The following is a 24630-nucleotide window of genomic DNA, read 5'->3' as shown; positions in this document are numbered from 1 at the left end:
GACTCGAGTCTGAGTGAACTCTGGGAGCTGGTGATGGACAGAGAGGCCTGGAGTGCTGTGGTTCATGGGGTCGCAAAGAGTCAGACACGGCTGAGCGACTGAACTGAACTGAGTTACTAACACTTACAATGCTGTATATGTATAACCAGGTTGAATCTCAGTGAGTTAATGGGACTGGAAGTATTTACGACTTCACAGATCATGTGACCATGTGACTATGGCACAGGGAAAAAGGAAGAGAGGAGAAAGGCTTCACTAACTGTACAATAATGGTTGCCTTTGGAAGGGGGAACTGGGTTGCTTGTGGTCAGGGGGTGGTTAGGAGACTTATTTTTTCATTTACAGCCTTTTGTTCATCTGGATTTTATCCAATGTTAATGTATTTCCTATTCAAAAGTAAATAAATAGCATTCTAAAGTATTCATGAATGACTACTGAAACATGAGTTTCCCAGCCACTAGAGTCCATTTTAAAAAAATTTCCCCTTTGCTCACCAACCACCATCTAGTATTAGAATGAACATATTTATTGGTTGAATAGCTTATTGGTAAATTAAGTAAGAAGAAAACTGAATCCAATCCCTACACACAAGGCCTCAAATCTGCTTTTCCAGGCTTGGGTCTTACCCAGTACAACTCCACACAGGGCCATAGAAAACTCTTGCCATTCTCTTAGCACCTCACACACTCTTCTGCCTGTATTTGCACAGTCTCTGCCTGGAGGAGCCCTCCCCATCCTTAGAGGGTCAGCTCAGATGCCTAGTCCTTTCATGAAGGCTTTCCTGAAACTCTCACCAATAATCAAGAGTTAATCCTCCAGTTTCTCTGCCTTGCCATTCATTTCACCTTATTTGATGTGCTTCATTAACACATTACTTACCATAGAGCTGGACATAGGTAATCACCGAGGAGCAGTGCTCATATCTTGGGGCTGTGGAGCTATGGAGTAATAGCTGTGTGCACAGGCGGTCAAGGCAACCCCATAGGTTCAAATCCTGTTTCCATAGTGGAACTGAGACCTCAGTTTTCTCACCTCTATAAAGGTAGCCTTTGAATCCATTGCAAAAGGCTTGTGAGAATTAACTTTCTTTACATGAGACCTGAGACTGGTAGTAACCCAATAGTAAATTTCTACTTTGGTGTGAAGTTAATGTAAAAATTTGGCTTCCAGGCTCTTTTCAGCAGTATTGTTTCAGTAGGTCTTGGACAAGGGTGGCTTGGGAAAGTGTGCTTAACAAGTGCCCCCACTCAATTCTGCACAGAGGCTCTCTTGGACTTGGATTTTAGAAAGGTTATACATGATCAGTGTTTCTAATTTGTGATCCATATGTTTAGAAACACTAGGGAAGGTTTTTAAAATGCCCATATAAAGTCCCAACCTGAAGATTCTAATATAGGTTTCTTAGGTGGACCTCGGATATGAATATTTTAAAAATACCCAGGTACCTCTGCCATGCAGCCAGGGTTGAGAATGCTTGCACTAACCGTCTCTAGGACTCTTAAAAAATATCTATTCAAAGACATTAAAATACAGCTGAAATGGACTCCCCTTGAAATAGATTGTGTATAAAACTAAGGATTCTGAAGACTTGGTTCTTATCTAAATGAATAAAAAAATCATAAAAGATAAATGCAATCCAAGTATTTAGTGGTCAAATGACCATTCCTGCTACATTAGTTTGTCTTAAAAACTTCAAGACATGGAAATTGGTGAGCCTCACCCGACATTAGCACACGTCCATCAGGAAAGGGAAAGCAGTTGATTGGCAGTGACATTTGCTATGTACCTAACATTTGATGCATGCAGTTTTTAGCGGAACATTTTCGGAAGGCCATGGTTTATTAAGTGCTATGAGAGTTTCTGGGCTTCCCTCATGGCTCAGTGGGTAAAGCGTCTGCCTGCAATGCAGGATACCTGTGTTTGATCCCTGGGTTGGGAAGATCCCCTGGAGGAAGAAATGGCAACCTACTCGAGTACTCTTGCCTGGAAAATTCCATTGAAGGAGGAGCCTGGTAGGCTACAGTCCATCAGATCACAAAGAGTCGCACACGACTGAGCAACTTCACTTCTCATGAAAGTTATAGGCTTGTATTCTCCTACTTAATAATGACCAAAACTATTTATGTTTTTAATGGAAAGGAGCAAGCAAATCGATCCCACCAAGATACTACTTTGTATATATGCATCCAGCAAACCAAATTTCTAAAAAATATAATTTTTGATTCTATAATCATCTAAGAATTTCAGCAAAAAATAGACTAAAGTAGAACATGAAACAAATTATCAGGATAAAAGGGCAAAATTGTTAAGGACTGTAAGATTTTGTTTATTTTTAAAGCCAATCAGAAATATCCTGCTCTTAAAAAAAATAAGATTAAGGTAGAGAGCAAGTAACATGTGTGAAGTGAATAATATTATTCATTGAAATGAGCCATTCTAGGTACCTAACAACAGTAATGATACTAAAGCTGAAACTCCAGACTCCAGTACTTTGGCCACCTCATGAGAAGAGTTGACTCATCAGAAAAGACTCTGATGCTGGGAGGGATTGGGGACAGGAGGAGAAGGGGACGACAGAGGATGAGATGGCTGGATGGCATCACTGACTCGATCGACATGAGTCTCAGTGAACTCCGGGAGTTGGTGATGGACAGGGAGGACTGGTGTGCTGTGATTCCTGGGGTCGCAAAGAGTCGGACACAACTGAGTGAACTGAACTGAATTGAAAAACAGTAAAAACTACAAATGTATAATAACTGAACAACAAGTCATTTATAGAGAGTTATCAGGAAGGAAAATGGTGTGATTACAACAAAGTGAGAACAAAATTTTTCCCATTGTAGGTTTTCTTAGAATTTAGGTATTAAATAAGACATAAAACTATCATCAAGGAGATAACAATTTGGGTCAAGTCTGAAAAATTATACTTTTTTCAACAATATGCAGCAAAACTAGCCTCTGAGTTGAATATACTAGCACTTCACTCATTTGGAATCATGAATTGAATCATTCCAACTTTAAAACCAAGCATTCTTTTTCAGAGAACTGTTTTTGGATTCATTATGGGAATACGATCAAACCTTGGGTGTTACATGGGTTGTTTTGTTAAAAACCCACATGGTCATCTCCTTGATTTCTATTGTACTATATTCCCTGGAATATCCTGGGACTTCAAAATCAATGAAGAATCATGGAAATACCATGTGTGGACAAATAGTTCTTCACCCAGCACTTTTATGTACAGGCCCTAAACTTGTCCATACCAACACACCAAATCCCCTTTTTACTTTAGTCTCAATGCAATGTGTCTTCAAATATTGAGCAATAAAAATTTTTAAAGATTTTCCTTTTCTCTTCATACAAATACCCCTGCCCTCCGTGCCAAAGAAAGCTTAGTGTTGTGACTTTTGATGTCCAAACCACTAGAACTGGTGACTTCTGGAAGCCTCAAAGGAGAGACCCTGGTGTGTACACATGTGATCCACAGCCATCTCCATAGATTCCAATGTAGGCCCGTGAGCCTCAAAGGGCAAGTGTAAACAAAAGCTCTCATTAAACCTGAGTCTAGCATTAGTAAGACTGTCCAAAGATTACATTTAAAGATAACTAAAGTGTTACTATATTCCTTTGTGCAGCCCAGCCATGACCCTAATTAATGTGTCTAAGGTGGACATGTATTTCTTCAAGTAATGGGTGGTTTTGTTTGGACAATTAGACCAAGCTGACAAGGAAATTTTCCATCAAACCAAGTCATAAAAAGTACATTATTCAGCATTATTATGAGTTAAGCAGTATTTATTACCTGAACTTTACAATACTCTATTATCAATCATTACCTGCCATTAAGGTATGTTAACATGAGATCAAAGAGAGAAGCCAAGCTAAACAAACAGTCATGTCTACAAGTCACTTTAGTGCTGTTCATTTAAAAAGAGAGGCAAATGCCTTGAACTTAAGGATGGACAATTTGCATTTAACCAGAAGATGCAAATCAGCTGTACTATGGCAAGGCTGTGACTATATAAATTCCATGCTTGTTATTCGATTGACAAGACAAAGCTGGTTTCTAAGGAATTTCAAAAAGAAAAGAATGTAGTCAAAGTAAAATGTGAGATACAAAAGTCCAGTTTTGATAGGTGCTAGTAAAGATTCATTGCTGTATCAATTCTCAGCAACAATGCTGCCTCGGAAGTCACTAAAAATGATATCAGCTGAATGGATCTAAAGAAGAGACCGAATGTTTTTAGCAAAGTTGTAAAACCTTGGAAACCACCTCCTGAACAAACAGTCTGAAAGCTCAGAAGTCTAAGACAAGCTTACAACGCCCTGATTTTAAAATATATTCTTGTCGCCACTTCTTCCTTCTTACTCTGGAGCCAAGAGCACAAACAAGGTTTGTGGAAGTACCTCTTTGAAAGTACATTCCTCCTTCTCTGTTCCAGAAGCACTTGATCCCATCCTTTCTGAAAGAAAGCTCTTTCATTAATGTCCGTTGGCTTCCTTCCCCATGTCCTATAGCTGATGTTCAAAATTCAAGAAATAGCAAGGGTTCAGCTTCAGCTCAAGGTTATCTACAAATATCTGGAAAACTCTTTAATACTTCCAGTTGTACAAAATAGAGGAAAGAGTCTGAGGATTAGATACCTGTTGAAATCTATATCTACTTTTTCTGTCTAAGGTGAACAATCGGAGAAGGCAATGGCACCCCACTCCAGTACTCTTGCCTGGAAAATCCCATGGACGGAGGAGCCTGGAAGGCTGCAGTCCATGGTGTCGCTGAGGGTCAGACACGACTGAGTGACTTCCCTTTCACTTTCCACTTTCATGCATTGGAGAAGGAAATGGCAACCCACTCCAGTGTTCTTGCCTGGAGAATCCCAGGGATGGGGAAGCCTGGTGGGCTGCCGTCTATGGGGTCACAGAGTCGGACACGACTGAAGCGACTTAGCAATAGCAAAGCAAGGTGAACAATAGCATCCATGGCAAAGGAAAAGATGTCATATTCTTATTTCCTTTACATTTAACATTAGGCAGTCCTGCAGACTTAATGTGATATTATTGCTTAATGTAGAACACCAGTGGAAATCATTTGCCAAGTAATGTTGCTTCCAGGTATTCTTGAAAGTGGTTAAATAAGCTAATACTTAGGATCAACCCCTAGCCAATCAGCAAAGTATACTGAGCACCTCATTGAAATGGGGGAATCAGAATAGGACAAAACCTGGCCTCTGTCTTATGAAGTACAAGACAATACAGAAAGAGGGCTAACATTCTTGGCCAGGGGGTGATGGGTGAGCCACTGAGCATATATTCATTCAGGGCACACGGGAACAGAACTCTGAGTTAGCCACTGGGCAGGTAGGATGCAAGCTGGGATGGGTAGACTTCAGATAAGCTAACAGGGGCAAGGCAAAGCCATGTTCAGTGGTCAAAGGACTTGAGCAAAAATTCCTGTCTATACATAGGTGACCCTTCATTTTCTACCCAGAGAGCTAGGTCATAGGAATACATATAACACGAATAGAGCGATCTGACTGCTGCAGAGAGAATCTGTGCGGGAGCTGAGGAGGGATTTGTAAGTTTGGTACCAAATAGTGAAAGGCCAGATTTTGAGGAAGTCGAGATAGTTAAATACTGCGTATCCCTGTTAGTTTCTAAAGAGGGGCGTGGCATGAAGAAGATGGCATTTGGGGAGAATTGATGTGCTGGGGGAGTACAAGGGATAGGCTAGAATATGGAGTGGCTGGAAGCCACTTGATAACTTCTGTTATCATGTCAGCCATCTCTGCAGGAGGTAGGGTCTAGGCATAGGCTGCTGTGAATGGCAATGTGTAGAAAACTGGAAAGAACAGAGCAATGAGGGAGAGGATCCCAAAGCTTGGAGCCATTGCTGTGTGTGACAAACATGAATGCTGGGGTGCTAACGTAGTGATATCTGAGTGTCTCCTAATTTTCATCCTCTCTTTTCTCCTTTACTAACAGAATCCTGAATTTAGAGGCAATATTGCAGAATGGTTTAAATCACACATTTTGGAACTAGTCTGTGAGGGTTTGACTGTCCCTCCCCATCACTTACCCCCATCTGATGACTTTGGGTGAGTTATTCCACCTCTTTGTGCCTCAATGACCTTATCTGCAAAATGGAAATAATTTTAATGCTTATTTCATGGGGTTGTTGCATGTCAATATGGGCAAAGCTCTTAGAACAGTGCTTGGCTCCAGGAAGCACTATGTAAGCATCAGTTGTTACTAGTAGCTGAGCACGTGGCCGGAGCACTTCCAGCTATGTGTGACCATATGACTACATTATGGTCATTAGAGTGTGATCAAAAGTGATGTGTACAACTTCTAGTTAACCCTTGTAGGGGCCCTCTCCCCTTCCTGTTGGTAGGATCATGGACATGATGAGACCATGAGAAGGAAGATGTGTACTGCTGACACTGACCTGCCATGTCAGCTCTGGGCTGCTTATGATCAGATTAAAGTGAAAAGCGAAGTTGCTCAGCTGTGTCCAACTCTTTGCGACCCCATGGACTGTAGCCTATCAGGCTCCTCCATCCATGGGATTTTCCAGGCAAGAGTGCTGGAGTGGATTGCCATTTCCTTCTCCAGGGGATCTTCCTGACCCAGGAATCGAACCCAGGTTTCCCATATTGCAGGCAGACATTTTACCTTCTGAGCCACCAGGGAAGCCCTTATTATCAGATTAGTGCCTGAGAAAAATTATCTTCTATCTGATTTAAGTCATTATTATTTGGGGATCTTGGTTATAACACTGATCTGTATTCAAATACCTACTGGTAATTTTCCTGGACCTGGATGAACTCTCTGGGGACCTCTGCATTACTGAATGGGGGCTTGTCTCCAGGATTTGGCTGCTAGAGGTGAAGAAGAGAGTCTCCACCTGCCACTGCTTAAAATGGTATGGGGCCCCTGTCTGTCAGTCTGTCCATAGCAATTAGACTTCCAGCTCACTTCAACCCAGCTCAATTTACCTGCAAAAGAGGGCAGGGCTGTCCCTGCTCCTTGGCACCCAAGCCTTCCTCTCAGTGTGTCTTCCATGCTCATTTTAATTTGATTTTTACCCACATAAAAATATTGATGTTCAAGGATATCCCTGCGACACACTAGAGTTGTCACCTGTTCCCAGCAATGGCCATACCTGAATTGCTGAGAAAATGATACAGCCACAAAAAGATGATGAGAGAGGTGGCATTGAATGTGCAGTGGTGGTGGGACATACAAGGAATGGCCAGTTGCTGCTTGGAAATATAACCTGAATTTAGGAGGGAATATGGGGCCAGGTGATACAAACAGAGTTTGCTCTTGACTGGCAATTTATAGCTAACACCCAAAACACTGTGGAAGAGACTTAGAACTTTAGGAAGAGCAATTCCTTTCCTTGTAGTCACACAGCCAGGGTGCCCAGATATAGTTAGCTTGCATGCCTTGAAACTGTGTTAAGTAAATTCCCTATCCAGTCCTTCCTCACTATGACTGCCATTTGAAACTCTCTAATTACTGATTTTTTGGGGGGCTCCAAAATCACTGCAGATGGTGACTGCAGGCATGAAATTAAAAGACGCTTACTCCTTGGAAGAAAAGTTATGACCAACCTAGATAGCATATTCAAAAGCAGAGACAGTACTTTGCCAACAAAGGTCCATCTAGTCAAGGCTATGGTTTTTCTAGTGGTCATATATGGATGTGAGAGTTGGACTGTGAAGAAAGCTGAGCACCAAAGAATTGATGCTTCTGAACTGTGGTGTTGGAGGAGAATCTTGAGAGTCCCTTGGACTGCAAGGAGATCCAACCAGTCCCTTCTAAAGGAGATCAGTCCTGGGTGTTCTTTGGAAGGAATGATGCTAAAGCTGAAACTCCAGTACTTTGGCCACCTCATGCGAAGAGTTGACTCATTGGAAAAGACTCTGATGCTGGGAGGGATTGGGGGCAGGAGGAGAAGGGGACGACAGAGGATGAGATGGCTGGATGGCATCAGTGACTCTATGGATGTTAGTTGAGTGAACTCCGGGAGTTAATGATGCATAGGGAGGCCTGGCGTGCTGCAGTTCATGGGGTCACAAAGAGTCGGACACGACTGAGAGACTGAAATGAACTGAACTGAATGACTGATTTGATCCTGCCTCTCATTTCTCTAAAATCACCACTGGATCTACACACCCTTTTTTTTTTTTTAAAGTTGAAACAAGTTAAAGCTAGAGATCTCATAGTCCTCTATGATCTGATACCTGTATTTCATATTGACTTTAGCTCACATTTCTTCCTTTACAAAAAAGAAAGATTTCTTCACATCAAGCTCCTAACTTTTACGTTTTTCCTGTTACTTTTTGGTTCTTTATACCATTCCATCATTCTGGAAAGACTCTCCACTTGCCCCTGATTTCTCACCACTGAAATCTAATCCATTCTTCAGTGAACAGATGATGTATTTCTCATTGTGTAAAAGCTCCAGTCACAGTCAGCTAATTTCCATCATTTTGACTTCTCTTATCTCAATTTCACCTGTTGCCTCAAATTACATATTTGTTAATGCCCTATACTTCCTACAATTTTGTCAGTGGCCCAGGATCTTAAAAGTCCTTTTCTGACGTCCCAACATTGTATGGACTATCACCTCAAAAATTCACTGAAATAGTGGGCTTGTGATGAACATGGGACACTATAGGAATAACGGAGTTCTTCTTTGGGTTTAACATAAGACTCTGCAAGAAAGAAGCCCTTTCTACCCCGTTATGGAATTGTTAAACTGGATGACGTAAGCCAGACGATTCTACATGAAGGAAGGAAGCACTGGGAATGAAGGAGAAAAGCAGTAAGGCTTAGAAGGAGAGTCAGGGAGAGAGGGCAAGCCAAGCACATCATATAGGTCAATGAAGTCACAAAGCTCCAGACTTAGGCATCCCCAGATCTGGGACCTAGTTAAGTCTTTTCTGATGTTCTTGCTTGTTTGAGGCAGGCTCTCTATTCCTTGTGAATAAGAGTCCTCACCATTTACATATGCTGGGAGGTTTACAGTATTTTGAAGCACATAAGATAAAGTTAGTCTGAAAACATTCCTACTGTGTTTCTGATCATCTGTGAGGCAAAACATATGTTCTTCTAAAGATTCTCACTGTTCTTGCTACATTTAAGATAAGGGTATTTGATAAACACATCGGATTGTTTGAAAAGGGCTTATCATCCACACTATCAATTATTGATAAGGGACTTAACTTTCATGGAAAAAAATCCATACACTGGTAAGGCCATTATACTACCTAGAATTGTGCCCTGTCTCAATCCTCAAATTTGGGGGGTTTTGGAACCTCTTAACCAATTCAAATGTCACATTTCTAATGGCCCAATAAAGTACCCTGGTGTGGTTCTACATGCCTCAGAAACCAAGGGGCAGCTGCTAATAGATTGGTCTTCTGCCTCTTATTGAAAGGAAACACTCATCTCCAGAAATCCTGTATATCACTGCAAAGAAACCAACTTCTGCTCACGCTGTCAAAGACTTCAGAAGTACTCTGCTTACGAATTCATCAGTCTTGAGTGCAGATTTTAAAGGAGGACAGGTCATACACTCTTCACACTTTTAAAAATGAAGTTGAGGAATAATACCCACCACCTGGCATTATGACAGTAAAATCTAGAAGTTGTATCATTTTCAGAAGGTCAAGGGGAAATGCCGCTGGCTAATTCAGAAATAGAAATGGCTATACTGATACAACCATAAGTCAATTCTAAGTGGATAAAGAAATTTTTTTTTACAACTTTATTTCAGAAGTGATTTTTGTTGTCCTGGATTTAAACCAAGACATATTCATCAAGTCTGTACCTATATACAGCTGATGGTTCTAGAAGTTTTATTGTGAAATACTCCCTCACAGAAAGTGCCAAGGTATCAGGGGAAGGAGGAGTGAAAATTCTCTTGAGAAGAAATTGGTTCATACCTTTAAGAATCACAGCCTAAAGCATTCATACCATTAGAAGAGCCTATAATCTGAAAGCTGTCACGTGATTTTTCTGAGCATTTTCTTAGGAGGATGGAAGAGGCATCAATATTTGTCCATCTGGTTCTATCCATTGCACCGTATCACTTGAAAATTTTGAAAAGAACACTGAAAATCTAATCAAACTAGATACTCAGTATCCAGTTAGTGACCTCAGCTGGGCAGGTCCTGAAACTTAATGGTATATTGAGACCCTGAAGTGATTTCTGACCATGTCACAGGGACACCACTCACTATCAAAGACTATAATAATTCTTTCATGGCTTCTTGGGTGAGTGTGTGTGTGTGTGTGTGTGTGTGTGTGTGTGTGCATGTGCAAAATTTGGCCTCAGTCAAGTTTATCAACAATTGATTATTGAAGATACTCTTCAAAACTTTTCTAATACTTCAAAGACATTATGCTTTCTTTTTTTTATTTTATTTTTAAACTTTACATAATTGTATTACTTTTGCCAAATATCAAAATGAATCGCTTTCTGAGATCTGAAGGATACTATTCCGTTTTAAAGGTTCCATACTCACAGATCAATCAAGGAAAAGCTTGATGGCAAATTTAGAGAAAGTTTCTATTATCTCAGTGCATCAAATATCAAAGGAACATAAAGAATTGTGAGGTTAGATATCCCAAGACATTACCTTGGGTAATGTCTAGCAAGTTACTTAACCTCTTCAAGCTCTAGTTTCCTCATCTGTCCAATGGGAATAAATTACTTTACTCACAAAACCATTACAAGGGTTTAATAAGATGTAATATACATAATACACGTGAATGCAAATAGCACATTGCCTGGCAGCCAGTGAAGTTTTAGTAAATAGGGTTGCCATGTGTCTGGTTTTAAACCAGACAGTAGAGTGTATGAGTTTTCTTTCTGAGAAATAGATTAAGAGAAGACCAGACATATAAATGTAAATGTGAGTAAGTGCTATTATTACTACTGTGACATGTCTTGTGCATGAGTACTGGAGATTCCTCTCACTAGGACAATTTGCCATGAGGAATGAGAGAGATCACTCCGCTGAGACAGGCTTCAGGCACCACCACACGGGAGAGCCTAGTGCATACTTTGAAAGTGAAAATGTTCGTCGCTCAGTCGTGTCTGACTCTTTGTGACCCCAAGGACTGTAGCCTGCCAGCCTCCTCTGTCCATGGAATTCTCCAGGCAAGAATACTGGAGTGGGTTGCCATTCCTTTCTCCAGCGGATCTTCCTGACCCAGGAATCAAACCCGAGTCTCCTGCATTGCAGGCAGATTCTTTATCATCTGAGCCACCAGAGAAGCCAGTTCACCCTTTGCTGAGTAACAAATTCCATCCCTGCTGTGAGCCAGGTGTGAGGGCTGGGTCCTGCAGTGGTTCTCAATGTTTCCTTCTACAAGTACAACTCCTAATGCTATGGGCCTTTATCCAGCTCTCATTCTCTTCTCATCGCCTCGTTCTCCTTTTCAGTAAGAGGTATTTAGCAACTTAACACTAATGAACTTACTGCTTAAAAATTAGGAATATTGAATTTTTAAATTCAACTCCCAAACTGCTTGAGGAAAAAGTATTTTTTCCAGTAAGAAATTATTTTACCAAAATTAACAATTCTAGTCATTAATTCACAGGCTTTCTGGACAGGTCAGCACAGTAACTCCTGCATCCACATTTCCTTGAGTTTGAACTTGTTTTGGCCAAAGACTCCTGCTCAGGAGAGCCCAGATGGCCTATTGTTGCCTGCAGGTGGCACCCGTCCATAAGATCAAAGTGCGATCATGACGTCAATGCCCACTTGAGACAAAAGTCCAATCAGCTTTGCTAGCCTAAGTGACACCCAGTCAGGATTACGTCTTACTTCCATCACAGAGAGATAAGCCTTGTTGAGCTTCCTCAACTGGAAAAAGTGCCGTACTATTGGAGTCAACAGCCTAAAATTGCTTTCCAGAATGTCAAACATATATTGCTTTCTAACCTAATTTTAACACAGACTTCAGTTTCTTCCCAAAGGTATTATATCACATGACAGGCTTTGACCCTTGATTATCCTCAAAAATACCAGGGACATCATATGATCTCTCCTCAAGAAAAAATGTGACCTATGGAACAACCACACTCTAAATGAAGTATTTAACATTTCTGAGGAGTAAAGTCGAGATTTCCAAATGATATGGGCTTAGGCCTTTACAGTCTGTGCTGAACCCAGCTTGGGCAGATCTCCATTCTCGGGAAAAGCCTGCATGCTGGGTTGCTGCCTACATGTAGCACTGATGCCCCTGGCCACGTGCCTGTGCTCAGGCTTAGAAGAGTGAAGTTGGATGTAGTTCCCCAATTCTGTGTTGCTCCTGACTTCCTGACACAGGTTCTTATGTCCCAGGATTTGACTGACTCACTTTAGACTAATTGGGTTGAGCAATTAAGTGCTCAATTGGGTTGAACAATTAAGTGCTCAAGACATGAATCCTTGTAGATTCATGTCTTTAATTGGGATGAAGGAGATTTCCAATATGGCAAAATATTTGAGGTATTCAACAATCATATGTATTATTCACATTCAGTTATCCTTTAAAAAGGGCATTTTATGAAGAATGTGTTGTTTTAGAATCTGACATCATGTCATCCTTAGTTCTTCCACAGAAGTGAGGGAAGGGTAGTGTTTTAATTAGTTTGAGCTGCTATAACAAAATGCTATGGATTGGGTGGTTAAACCATAAATATCTACTTCTCATGTTTTGGAGGCTGGGAGGTCCAAGATCAGGGTACCAGCAAATTTTAACACCTGGTAAGGGTCCACTCCCTGGTTTGTAGATGGCATCCTTCTTGCTATATCCTCACATGGCAGGGAAAGAAAAAGCTCTGGCCTCTCTTCCTCTTCTTAGAATAACACTAATCCCATCAGGGGATCTCCAAGCTCATAACTTCATCTAAAGTTAATGATCTCCCAAAGTCTCCAGATGCCATCACATCATGGTTTGGGGCTTCAACATATGAATTTGGAGGGAGGCACAAACAGTCTGTAACTGATAGATAGGAAAGAAGACTGGAAGCTACATTTAGTGGCTTAGACTATTCTTTTTTATTCTAATATAACTTGCTTCATATTTTATTATAAGAAAAGTATTGAAAATAAAAAGGATGATTTAATAAAAACTACATAGATTTTTTTTTTAAGTTCAGGACTTCTCAATGCTTTAATAGGCAAATAGATGTTATAGCACAAACGCTTTTCCATAGACCACCTATTTATAGTTCCAAGAAACAGCTTGGGAGATGCTATTGTAGAGATGGTCATAGTTTAGGATATAAATTTTACACGATACTAACAATTAACTTTTGTAAATTATTCCTTGGGAATTATTTTGCTGGTGAAGTACAGCTTGAGAAGGAGATGGAAAGTTATGGCTCATGCCACTGAGTAAAGAGCCCACGGGGAGCCAGAGGTAGGATGAAGATGAAGACAGGAGGCATTTGGTCCCAGGATGACACACATTACTTGCTTCATAACTAGCCCAGGCGTGTACTATCTTTGCAAATAAAAAGCTCACATACACAGAGTATACACTGCATCCTGCTTCCCCTCACTTGCATGTTTTTCGTCCCTTCACTTCCAAAGCCCATTGTGGAAAAAAACTCCACTCTGCATATACTCGCTGGGAATTACACGCTAAAGACAAATAGTCCCAATGTCCAGTTTAGGATTTCTATTTCTATCCCCTTTTTAAACTGCGTGTTTTGGGGGTGACTCACTATTTAATACAAAATAGATCTCTTGGTTTGTTTTTTTCTTTTTCATAGCATATCAGAAAGTCTTACAGAATGTGGCCCCATGTTCTCTGTTTTACCAATTCCTCACACCTACATTTTCTCTGACATTCTTAACTTTCAAAGAGATTCCCCTTAACTTGCACAGAAACAGATGTCTCTGCCTTAATTTTTGGGTCAGCACACACACACATTCACACATACCACACAAGATGGACTATTATCCAGTCATAAAGAAGAAAGAAAACCTGTCTTTTGAAACAACAGGAATAAAACTTATTACACTAAGCAAAATAAGGCATGAAAGGCAAGTACTCTACGTTCTCACATGTGGAGTCTATAAAAAGTCAAAGTGATTAGAAATAGAGTAGAATGGTGGTCAGTAGGGGCTGGAGGTGTAGGAAAGATGGAGATGTTGGTTATTGAGTACAAACTCCAAACTATAAGAGTAACAAGAAAACTAATAAGTAGATATGGGGCTCTAATGTACATTATGGTGCTTATAATTACCAATACTGTACTAGGCACTTGAAAGTTAAGAGTAAATCTTAAATGTTATCACCACAAACAAAAAATCATAATTATGTAAGATGATAGAGGTGTTAACTAACCTTACTGTGGTTAATGATTATATTTTGCAATAATTACATGAACACAATAAACTGTGGAAAATTCTGAAAGAGATGGGAATACCAGAGCACCTGACCTGCCTCTTGAGAAACCTATATGCAGATCAGGAAGCAATAGTTAGAACTGGACATGGAACAATAGACTGGTTCCAAATAGGAAAAGGAGTATGTCAAGGCTGTATATTGTCACCCTGCTTATTTAACTTATATGCAGAGTACATCATGAGAAACGCTGGGCTGGAAGAAGCACAAGCTGGAATCAAGATTGCCAGGAGAAATATCAATAACAGTCAGATATGCAGACGACACCACCCTTATGGCAGAAAGTGAAGAGGAACTAAAAAGCCTCTTGATGAAAGTGAAAGAGGATAGTGAAAAGGTTGGCTTAAAGCTCAACATTCAGAAAACTAAGATCATGGCATCTGGTCCCATCACTTCATGGGAAATAAATGGGGAAACAGTGGAAACAGTGGCAGACTTTATTTTTCTGGGCTCCAAAATCACTGCAGATGGTGACTGCAGCCACGAAATTAAAAGACGCTTACTCCTTGGAAGGAAAGTTATGACCAACCTAGATAGCATATTGAAAAGCAGAGACATTACTTTGCCAACAAAGGTCCATCTGGTCAAGGCTATGGTTTTTCCAGTGGTCATGTATGGATGTAAGAGTTGGACTGTGAAGAAAGCTGAGCACCGAAGAATTGATGCTTTTGAACTGTGTTGTTGGAGAAGACTCTTGAGAGTCCCTTGGACTGCAAGGAGATCCAACCAGTCCATTCTGAAGGAGATCAGCCCTGGGATTTCTTTGGAGGGAATGATGCTAAAGCTGAAACTCCAGTACTTTGGCTATGTCATGCGAAGAGTTGACTCATTGGAAAAGACTCTGATGCTGGGAGGGATTGAGGGTAGGAGGAGAAGGGGACGACAGAGGATGAGATGGCTGGATGGCATCACTGACTCAATGGATGTGAGTCTGAGTGAACCCCGGGAGTTGGTGATGGACAGGGAGGCCTGGTGTGTTGCGATTCATGAGGTCTCAAAGAGTCGGACATGACTGAGCGACTGAACTGAACTGAACTGAATTATCATCTTGTACACCTTAAGCTTGTGTGTGTTGCATGTCAATAATATCTCAATTAAGCTAGAGGAAAAAAGAAACTATGGAGATGAGGCCTGGCAATCTGTGTTTTAACCAGCCCTCCAGATGATTCTGATGTATGCTAATGTAAAAATACAACTATTCTGGAAAACAAGCAGGAAGACTTCAGATCAAAGGTGAGGTTTAATTTTCTGGCAGGATGTTAACACCAGCATGGGCCATCTCAAAAGTCTAGCCTGGGATCTCCTTGTTTGGCTCTGATGGATGGGTGGGATCCTGTGTCTCTAGAAAGCTTTCCACCTTTATGGTTCATCTCTCAAGCATAGAGCACCACACACGGAATCTTAAGAGCGACAGCTCAGCATTCTTTAACCACACTAAAAAAAAAAAAAAAACGACCCACACTTAAAGTGTAAACTAATAAAGAACAGGATATTCTGTTCCCACGTGTAGGTGCTGGGAAAGCAATCGGGACGAACAGGGAGGGTGCCATGGTCGCTTTCTCCCCTCGCACTCACCCTCTGCAGGGGCATGCCATATATTAGCGGGCACTTCACATCAGCTAATTCAGATTCCCCTGTCAGACAAATCCCACCTGTGAGCACTGCTGTCTACACCACATAACACCACATAGATCAAGAGTGGGGAGAGGCCGAAGTCATGAACACCATAGCTTTCCATAAAAGTTAATTAATGACAGAAGCATATTGCTGGGAATGGCAACACGGCTGTTATTTATGGCTCAGGAAACCCCAACTGTAGGGATTTGCCTTTTCCTTTCTCCCAGTCCCAGCTCTACCCACGAGTTTACTCACCCCATTACAGTAACTTCGTGACTCATTTGCCAAGTTAACAAGACTATAGCATGGAATCTATAAAAATTAATACAACAGCTGGACATCCAACACGCATCCCAGGAGAAACAGACCACCCTGTGGATGCCGCCCTGTTCTTCTCTATCCCCGCACCTCAACACTTCTTCACACTTCACATTTCTACTGTTGGCAACAGTTCCCACCTGTCACCCCCAAGAAAAGGATTTCCCCGAGGAATCCTTGGTGCTGAAAGGCTTCTAGACACCTCCTTTCCCCACTTCCCAGCCATACCGCCCCACACAGGCATGGGCCAACCCGTTAGGTGTTAGGAAAACGGCTCACCACTGACAGACCATTACCGCTTTGAGAGGCTGTGTAGCACCATGGTGAAAACTGTCTCTGGCTGCAAATTCCAGTAAACTGTTCATGGTGTCCTCATCTATAAAGTGGGTCCAACAATACTTGCCTTTGAAGGTTGCTGTGAGGTTCGAACCAACCTGATGAGAACTGAGTGACTCCAGGTGCTACTGGGGCCCAGCAAACCTTCATGGTACAAGGGCTTCTCCTTCACTCTTTCGCCTTCTCAGGCCACGTGCCCCTACAAACCTAGACTATTATTTTCCACAAACCTTGTACTCTTGCTCACATAGATTTTAGAAGGGGGTGGTCTGAAGGTGATGCAGTTTTTACGTGTGCATTTTTTCTGAGGACGAGGTCTAGAGCTTTCAATACCTTTTCTAAGCCCCTCACGACCACTGCAATGTCTCAGGAGAAGAAAGAAAACAGTACCCTGGAAAAGCTCAGAAAGCAAGTATGCACATTTATGCTGGAGAAGACAGCTCCACGTGTTGGAGAGAGTGCTGCGCTGTGAGTCACATGACCAGTGTTTCACTCTCCTCTCCTGTAAACCAACTGTGGCAAATGCCTTCTCAGAGCTTAGTTTCCATTTCTTTATGCTTGAAACGGACATCGTAGCGACGCCTTACCTCCCTTCATGCAGTTGTGGGCATCATAATAAGTAACAGATGTGAAAGAATCTTTTCAAGCAGAAAACACCATCTCAATAAACGTATGATACTCAAGGTCCACATGCTTCATCAAGATTCCAATAGATAAACAGCTTCACCAACTGGCCATTGTAATCCACAAAATTATGAGAAAAATTACCATGGAGTGAGTTAAATTGTTCTTTTTGTTCTGCTTGTATGGAAATAGCAAAGTCATCTCTGGACTAACATTTTAAAATAAGCAAGCAGAAATCTTTTGTGGGAAAGGAAAATCTGTAAGTACGGTTTGATTTTACCTGATCCACTATAATTCTTAAAGCTACCCAGTGCCCCGCCCCCCACACACCGTCCCTGCCATGATTTGCTTTAATTGCATGTCACTGCTAACTTCCTTGTAAAGAGACAGGCCTCTGCCATTCCTTCTAATTATCCAAATCGCCAGCCACTGTGTGTGGCCTTACCTAAGGCTTTTAACCAGCTCTAATATCTCTAAATCAAAGCAAGTGGGAAGCGTCCCTGTTGGAGTAACTCTAATAAATGCTACATGACATTCCTTGAAGACCATTTGGAAATACTCTCTTCAGAGCTACACCAATTCCAACATAATAACTCATCAGTTAAAAACATTCATAACCAGAAGTCCACGTGTAAACCATGCATCTCTTACCTCCTGTTGCTAGAGGCTCCACATTTCATCTGGAAAGGACATAAATCTGGGGATCTCACTTCAGGCCTAGCCCATCCACCTGAGAAAGAATGTTATGTAGCTCAATACAATTATGTAGCTATTTCTGCAGCTTCCCCAGATCTAGCATCGGTTGATATTGGCATTGATAATAATAATAACAAAGCACCATCATTAATGTCTTCCTACGTGCAAATGGCGCAGGAACCACAGTGTCCTACACATTGTCTCACTTGATCAGCACAGTCCTGTGGACAGCTGTTCCCAATCTGCAGTTGTAAAAGCTGAGACCTTGAGAGCTTGAGTGTAACTTGCCTGTAGTAGGAGAGAAGCACCGAAAGCAAACAGAGCGCATGTGGAACTGACAAGGAGATGGTCGCCGAGGAGGCCGAGATAAATCGTTCTGAATTCCCATTATCTATGTACACGGTTGTATCATTCCTTTTAAATATTACTGTTTAAAAATTGAACTAAAAAACTTAGGCATCTAAAAATATGAGTTCCTCCTATTCCCAAATTACAAATATAAAATTATAGAAACTCTGGAGAAAACGTTTGGTATTCATGAGAAATACTATTATCAGTATTTCACATTTTACCACACAGATCCAGATTTTTTAAAGATATACCGTGCATTCTTGGATTGTGTTCTGGTAAGTGTGAATGTGTTTGGTTCCTGAAAATTAAGTATTATGTACACAGAGTATATAAGGCTTATATAAGTACACTTATGATCTAGACACTTTTTAATATGTATGTTGTATGTTAACAATACATTCTAAAACTATCTGTGTATCAGTATATTCATGTTTCATCACTATTTTCTGTACTTTCTCAAAATAAGCATCAAGCTGTTAGTACACATTTTACTTTTCCCCAGAATGGTTTTCCTTTACAGTAGAAATCTGTGGAACTGCATCTTAGTAAGTCCCTTGGCGAGTCTTTGTTCATACTAAAAATCTAGTCACCTGACAGCCACCAAGTGTGGCTGTCTCTGATTCAGAGACCCAAGCAGCTCTCTGTTCAGTAGCACTTGCTTAGAAAGCCAAAAAGGAGTTCGTGACAAATAGAAGAGCAGTTAAAAGGGGATGCTGCACTTTCTCTGTTGACTCTGTTATTCAGGCAAGCACAGGGCTTGCCCACAGGGGACCATGTAGGGAAGAAGCTTGTTTTGTTGAGATGATGGGAATTTCCTGGGAAGACTCTGTCCCTCCTGCCCATCCAAATGAAGTTTGAATAGAAACACTTTCTAGAATAAGTACTGCCCCCTGCCCTCAGTGCTATAACCCAGAGTTTTGTGCAATCTTTCCCCTCTCTTCTCCCATCATCAGTTAGAACAATCATCAGATAACTGAGAACAGAATGACAATAAGGTTTGAACGCTTTTTTCTAACAGTTAAAAACCAAGCCTTTGTTGCTATATTAATTCACACATTTGCTCAGTTCTAATCAGCTATGATAATCCAATTCTTCTATTTTTATCAATGTTATTTGCATCAGAAAATTATCTATCAAACGACAGAGACTATGTAAATGTGGCTCCATAGGTAGTGTTTAAGTAACCAGTTGTTGTTGTGGTTCAGTCGCTCAGTCGTGTCTGACTCTTTGCAACCCCATGGACTGTAGCCCACCAGGCTCCTCTGTCCATGGGATTCTCCAGGCAAGAATGCTGGAGTAGGGTGCCATTTCCTTCTACAGGGGAAGTAACCAGATTCAACTGGTAAAACAAAGGCCTACCTCCCACCAAAAAAAATAAATATCAACACCAAGACAGTGCTCCAAACAAGAGAGAGATTTGAAAACAAGCTGTCCGGGGCTGGTACAGTAGCTCCACATCATTAAGAACGCAGGGATTATTAGATCTTGTTGCTTTGCCATCCTCAACAAGTGCCATCCATCTTGTGCTTGAAGACAACCATTTCAGATGTCATGTCACATCCACATTTTACCCATTGTTAGGAGGAAAAGGGAAAACAGAGGACAGACATGTCTCTTTTTCTTTAAGAGCATCACCAGTAAATGGAACACCATACTTCCATGTACATCGATTGGCCAGAATGTAATCACATGGCTGCACCTTGATGAAAGGGAGGCTGGGAAACATGGTCACCAGCTGGACAGCCATATGCCCTGCAAAATTCTGGAGGCTCTATTGCTAAAGAAGTAGAGAATGGATATTGGGAGACAACAAATGAAACATGCATTCACTCATTCATCTGTATTCATTCATTCATAAACACTGGATGCCTCCTGAACACCTAGAAACAGTGCTAGTTCTAGTAAGGAATACATCAATAAAACACCATCCCCCGATTCCCACCTCAAAGGATTTATTGTCTAGTGAGGAAATACACATGGAAACAAACTGCTAAGAAACAAATTGCTCTACTAGGATTATGCACAAAGTACAACACTCTGCCTAGGAGAACCAGGAACGCTCAGAGAATGCAGCCTTTGCGTTGACACTTGAAAGGCAGTAGTAATCACATAACAATAGTAACACTAACAGCATTCCTTTTCAAGCACTATTCTAAATCCTTTACACATATTAATTTATTTAATCCCTCCACTATAGAAACCATTACTATTCCCACTTTACAGCCAAGAAAACTAAGGAGTTATAAGTGATGGAATTGAGATGTGAACATGTATAGTCTGACTCCAGAGCCTATATTGCCTTTCATGAGAAGGAAAGGGCCCAACCTTCTCAACCTAAATCTCCCAATGCTTTCTTGGCATGTAGAGGAAAGGAATGATAGAAGGAGAGAAGAAAAAGATTACAGGGGTTCATAAGCCTATCTAAGATCCAGCATGATGGAACTCAAAATGTAATGCAAGCGTCTTGACTTCCAGCTCTCTTTCTGAGGAGGGTGCATCTTGAGGTACATTCGAAGGGTATATTGAAGGGTGACGAAGACCTGTGGAATGTTCTCCAAATATATGACTATACCTGTTCTTTTATTCAAAAACTAATTTTGAGGGGATTTACTAAAAATCAGACATCAAGTCAACACCCTCCTTCTAGAACCAACATAATAATTTCTTTAATGCTGGAGTAGGATTGTATGTATTAGCATGAGGGGAAGCAATTTTGCCAATATCAGAGGGGTCCATACCTAAAAGAAGTTTTGCTTTCATTGAAGTCATTGATACATTCAGAGAAGCCCTTCTGCCTTGATGATTCTGCTAGAAGAAATAGAATTCATTCATTTGCAACAGTTATTTATTATGGTATCCTAATATTCTAAACAGGTTGTCTTTTATTTAAAAGGTGCTGGCCCTGAAAAGATGAGGGGAAAAATATATTCAATGAAAGCTTGGTAATATTTCAGCATGTTTCAATGACTCTCTTTTTCTCCTGTTTTCTCCTGATCATTTCCCACCCTTGATTAGTAATTTTACACCCTAATAGTAAAATATGAAATACTTTTTAATACTGCCATGGTGGTAAAAGTGCTTAGTTTTTATGATGCGTCTCCAGAGATAGATCTTTAGCAGTATATAGTGAGGTTAATTCAGCATAAAATAGTATAATACCTTTCTTATTTCTGTTCACTCATTTAGAAATTATGGGACAAATTCTAGGTTCACCCCACTGACTGGAAAGTAGTGTCTTAAAAGACTGAAGTTCTCCTATTCTTTTTAGGGAGGTTAAAAATATTTCCAATCAACTTTTAAAAAATCTAATAAACAGGAATTATTTCCCATTTTTATTTCCTCGGATTCTTGAGAGAATTTACCATTATTGAATGCTCTGCAATTACTGGAGATGACTCTCCTATCCAGATACCCAGCTACTCACCCCTCTCAGGGTCTCCCTTTCGAAGTACTTAATGAAATGAGATCTGGAAACAGAACAGTCTTTTGCACTCTGCCATTTTGTGAAGATACTAATAATATTTCCTTTGGCTGTATTTTTCGATAGTGAGAGGAAGAGAAACATGTTAGCTACTTGAGAACACAGTGGTAAAGTGAGGAAGACAAAAGAAAAAAAACAGGAAATTTCTTTCTTGGTTCTCTGAGCTATACTTTAAACAGATCTCCTCAAATCTGGTGCCTAGGAGCAGTGACAGCCACCTATGAGATGCAATTCCCTCCCAGAAAGTCACAGAGCCCTGTCTTCTAATAGGCGTTGGCATCAGACAGGGTAAAATGAACACAAATTTCATACATGCAATTATGCTCATTCTCCCTGATATCAGCACTTACAAAAGTCCAAATTGGGTTTGTGCAATAAGCTACATTATAACTTAATCTCACAGTGGCTTCTAATTTCAATCTCTAATGAATGCTTGGCACTCCTTTGCTTCCTTTCATAAAAAGACAAAGTTCCTGCTTCTCACTTCATAAAAATGGCAAGAACAAGTTAACCTGTAGCTAATATGGATAAGAAAAGGTTAATATGAGTAGAATGAAAACACAATTTCCACACAATTTTAATTTTACAGTAAAATCCAAAGCTCTTTAGACTAGATAATTGTTAGTTTTTCTGGGTACTTACTGCATTACCCCACTTGGAAACCTATTAAGAATTAAAAGTAAACATGTCAAACAAGAACTGCTCCCTAATTAATACTAAGACATGTACGAAAAATTTCTTGAATATTAGGCTTAGTAGTATTGTACATTATATGGTCCCTGCTTATAAAAAGTTAAATGTTTCTTCAAATGAGAATGCAGACCAATAAAGATGGTTAAATATGCAAAATGTAGCGATCCATTTGACGTACACAAGCCATTTCTAATAATGTTATACTGCCTACCTGCATTTTAAAGATTAATTAATTCTAACCACCCTCCTGTGAGAAAACTGATAAACAAACATGTTGATTAACAGAGAAGTTAAAAAATATATAACATAATGCAAGGTACTACACCTGAGCTCAGAACTCACTCAGTTGTGACAAACAGACTTTAATTCCCACTCTGATTTCTAACTGCATTATCCAAACACCATGTCACAAGAAGCCAGAAAGAAAGTGACGCAACGCTTCACAAACCCCAAGAATTTGCTGCTGGTGTTTAAGACCAGAAACTAAAACCATAAATATATAAAACCCAAACAAACATACTGATCTCTTAAACTCTGACCCAGCCTTAACCCAAGTATTAATGATTTTCCCAGAACTAAACCAAGAAAGATTTCCCCCCCAAAACAAAGCCTACATCAAAAGGCATCAAAGTGCAGAAAACTGTGGTGTGTGGAAAGGGTTATGGGGCCCTGTGCCCTGATCTGTACCCCAACATGGAAGCTCCTGGGGGACTGTGGAATCTCTGAGCACAACTTCCTGCCATTCTTCACATACTTGTCACATTCTGAGACTTGGCGTGGCCAGGTTTGGTGAATTAAAGAAGACAAGGAAAATAAGAAGGGTCTAGAACTTTATGAAGGATCATCTACTGAGGAGGAGGTAGAATTTGGGGGACCCACCAAGTTCAGGGAGAAATTTAGTCCAATAGACAGACCACAGTCTTCCAACCACCCATAATTCAGCAACAGTGTTTACCTACCACATGATGCTAGGTAAAATAGTATGTCACCCACTTCCAGACTTCACACTTAGGTAGAAAAATGATGCATTTGTGCTGCTGGGACAGCAGCAAACACTGTCCGTGGGATAGTTCCATATAGATTAAAATTCTAGGCTTTTAGGTACTCCATAACTTCTTGTCAAACTAAATTACTGTTCCCAGACATCAAACTGCGTTCTTGTGTCTGAAAAAGCTAACATGTCTCTGAAAGTGCATATCATGGTTACATGCTTACCACACCTAAAAAATCTGCAGCCTATTAATGGAAACACATGTAGAATGGAAGGGGGTGGGTGGACTGTAACTGGAAGAAAGAGTATTAAGACAGGTTTTAAAAGTCATAAAATGCAGGTCTCATTCTTTAAGTCATTAAAAGACCCGTAGCGGTCTGCTGTTTAATACAATAAAATATAACAGTAAGGACCATAACAGTTTAGCCATGTCATAGTAGGATAGAAAAATCAAATCACATGCTAGATAGAGAAAGTCTTCTGAAGGACACAAATCCCAGAGCACGGCACTAATTTCCATGAGGAATAATCTTGAAAGACCTTCAAAGGTTTGCTTATACCATAAAGGGGAGCACCAGTGTAACCTCTAGAGAGGAGTTTGCAAAGTTCTGCCTATGGACACTTTTCTCTAAAGTCTAGACTCCAAGCTCCAAAAGTAGACTGGAATCTGACCAGCCACTGGAGAAAAGCAAGTCACTGGATTCCAGTCTTTATTCTCTGAGATTTGCCAACTTGTCAAAAGTGAGAGCAAGAATTTTATAGTAAAGGTGGAGTACATGATTCAGGAAAATCTTTGATTTCAAGAAATAAGAGTTTCCAAATTTGCCACAATCCCAGTGGGACATGATTTTTATGAGCTAGGAGGAGAGAGAGAAAAAAGACGTACAAAGATTTTTGTACCTTTGTTCTGTCTAAAATAATTAATACCAATAATAATACAATTCCAAAATGACTCACTCCTGGAGAGTCAACAACTACCATGTCCAATGAAGAATAAAAGTCTGTTATTACCATGTTTTCTATGACAAGGAAAATTAGCCTCTACATTACATTTTTTAAAATCAAGCCTCTTACAACTTTTTTTTTTTTTTTTTTTTTTTTG

The sequence above is a fragment of the Bison bison genome, unplaced genomic scaffold (genome assembly GCF_000754665.1).
Source record: "Bison bison bison isolate TAMUID 2011002044 unplaced genomic scaffold, Bison_UMD1.0 scf7180017864460, whole genome shotgun sequence".
NCBI classification, from domain to species: domain Eukaryota; kingdom Metazoa; phylum Chordata; class Mammalia; order Artiodactyla; family Bovidae; genus Bison; species Bison bison.
The sequence above is the reverse complement of the archived record's forward strand: the minus strand, read 5'-3'. Positions refer to the sequence as shown.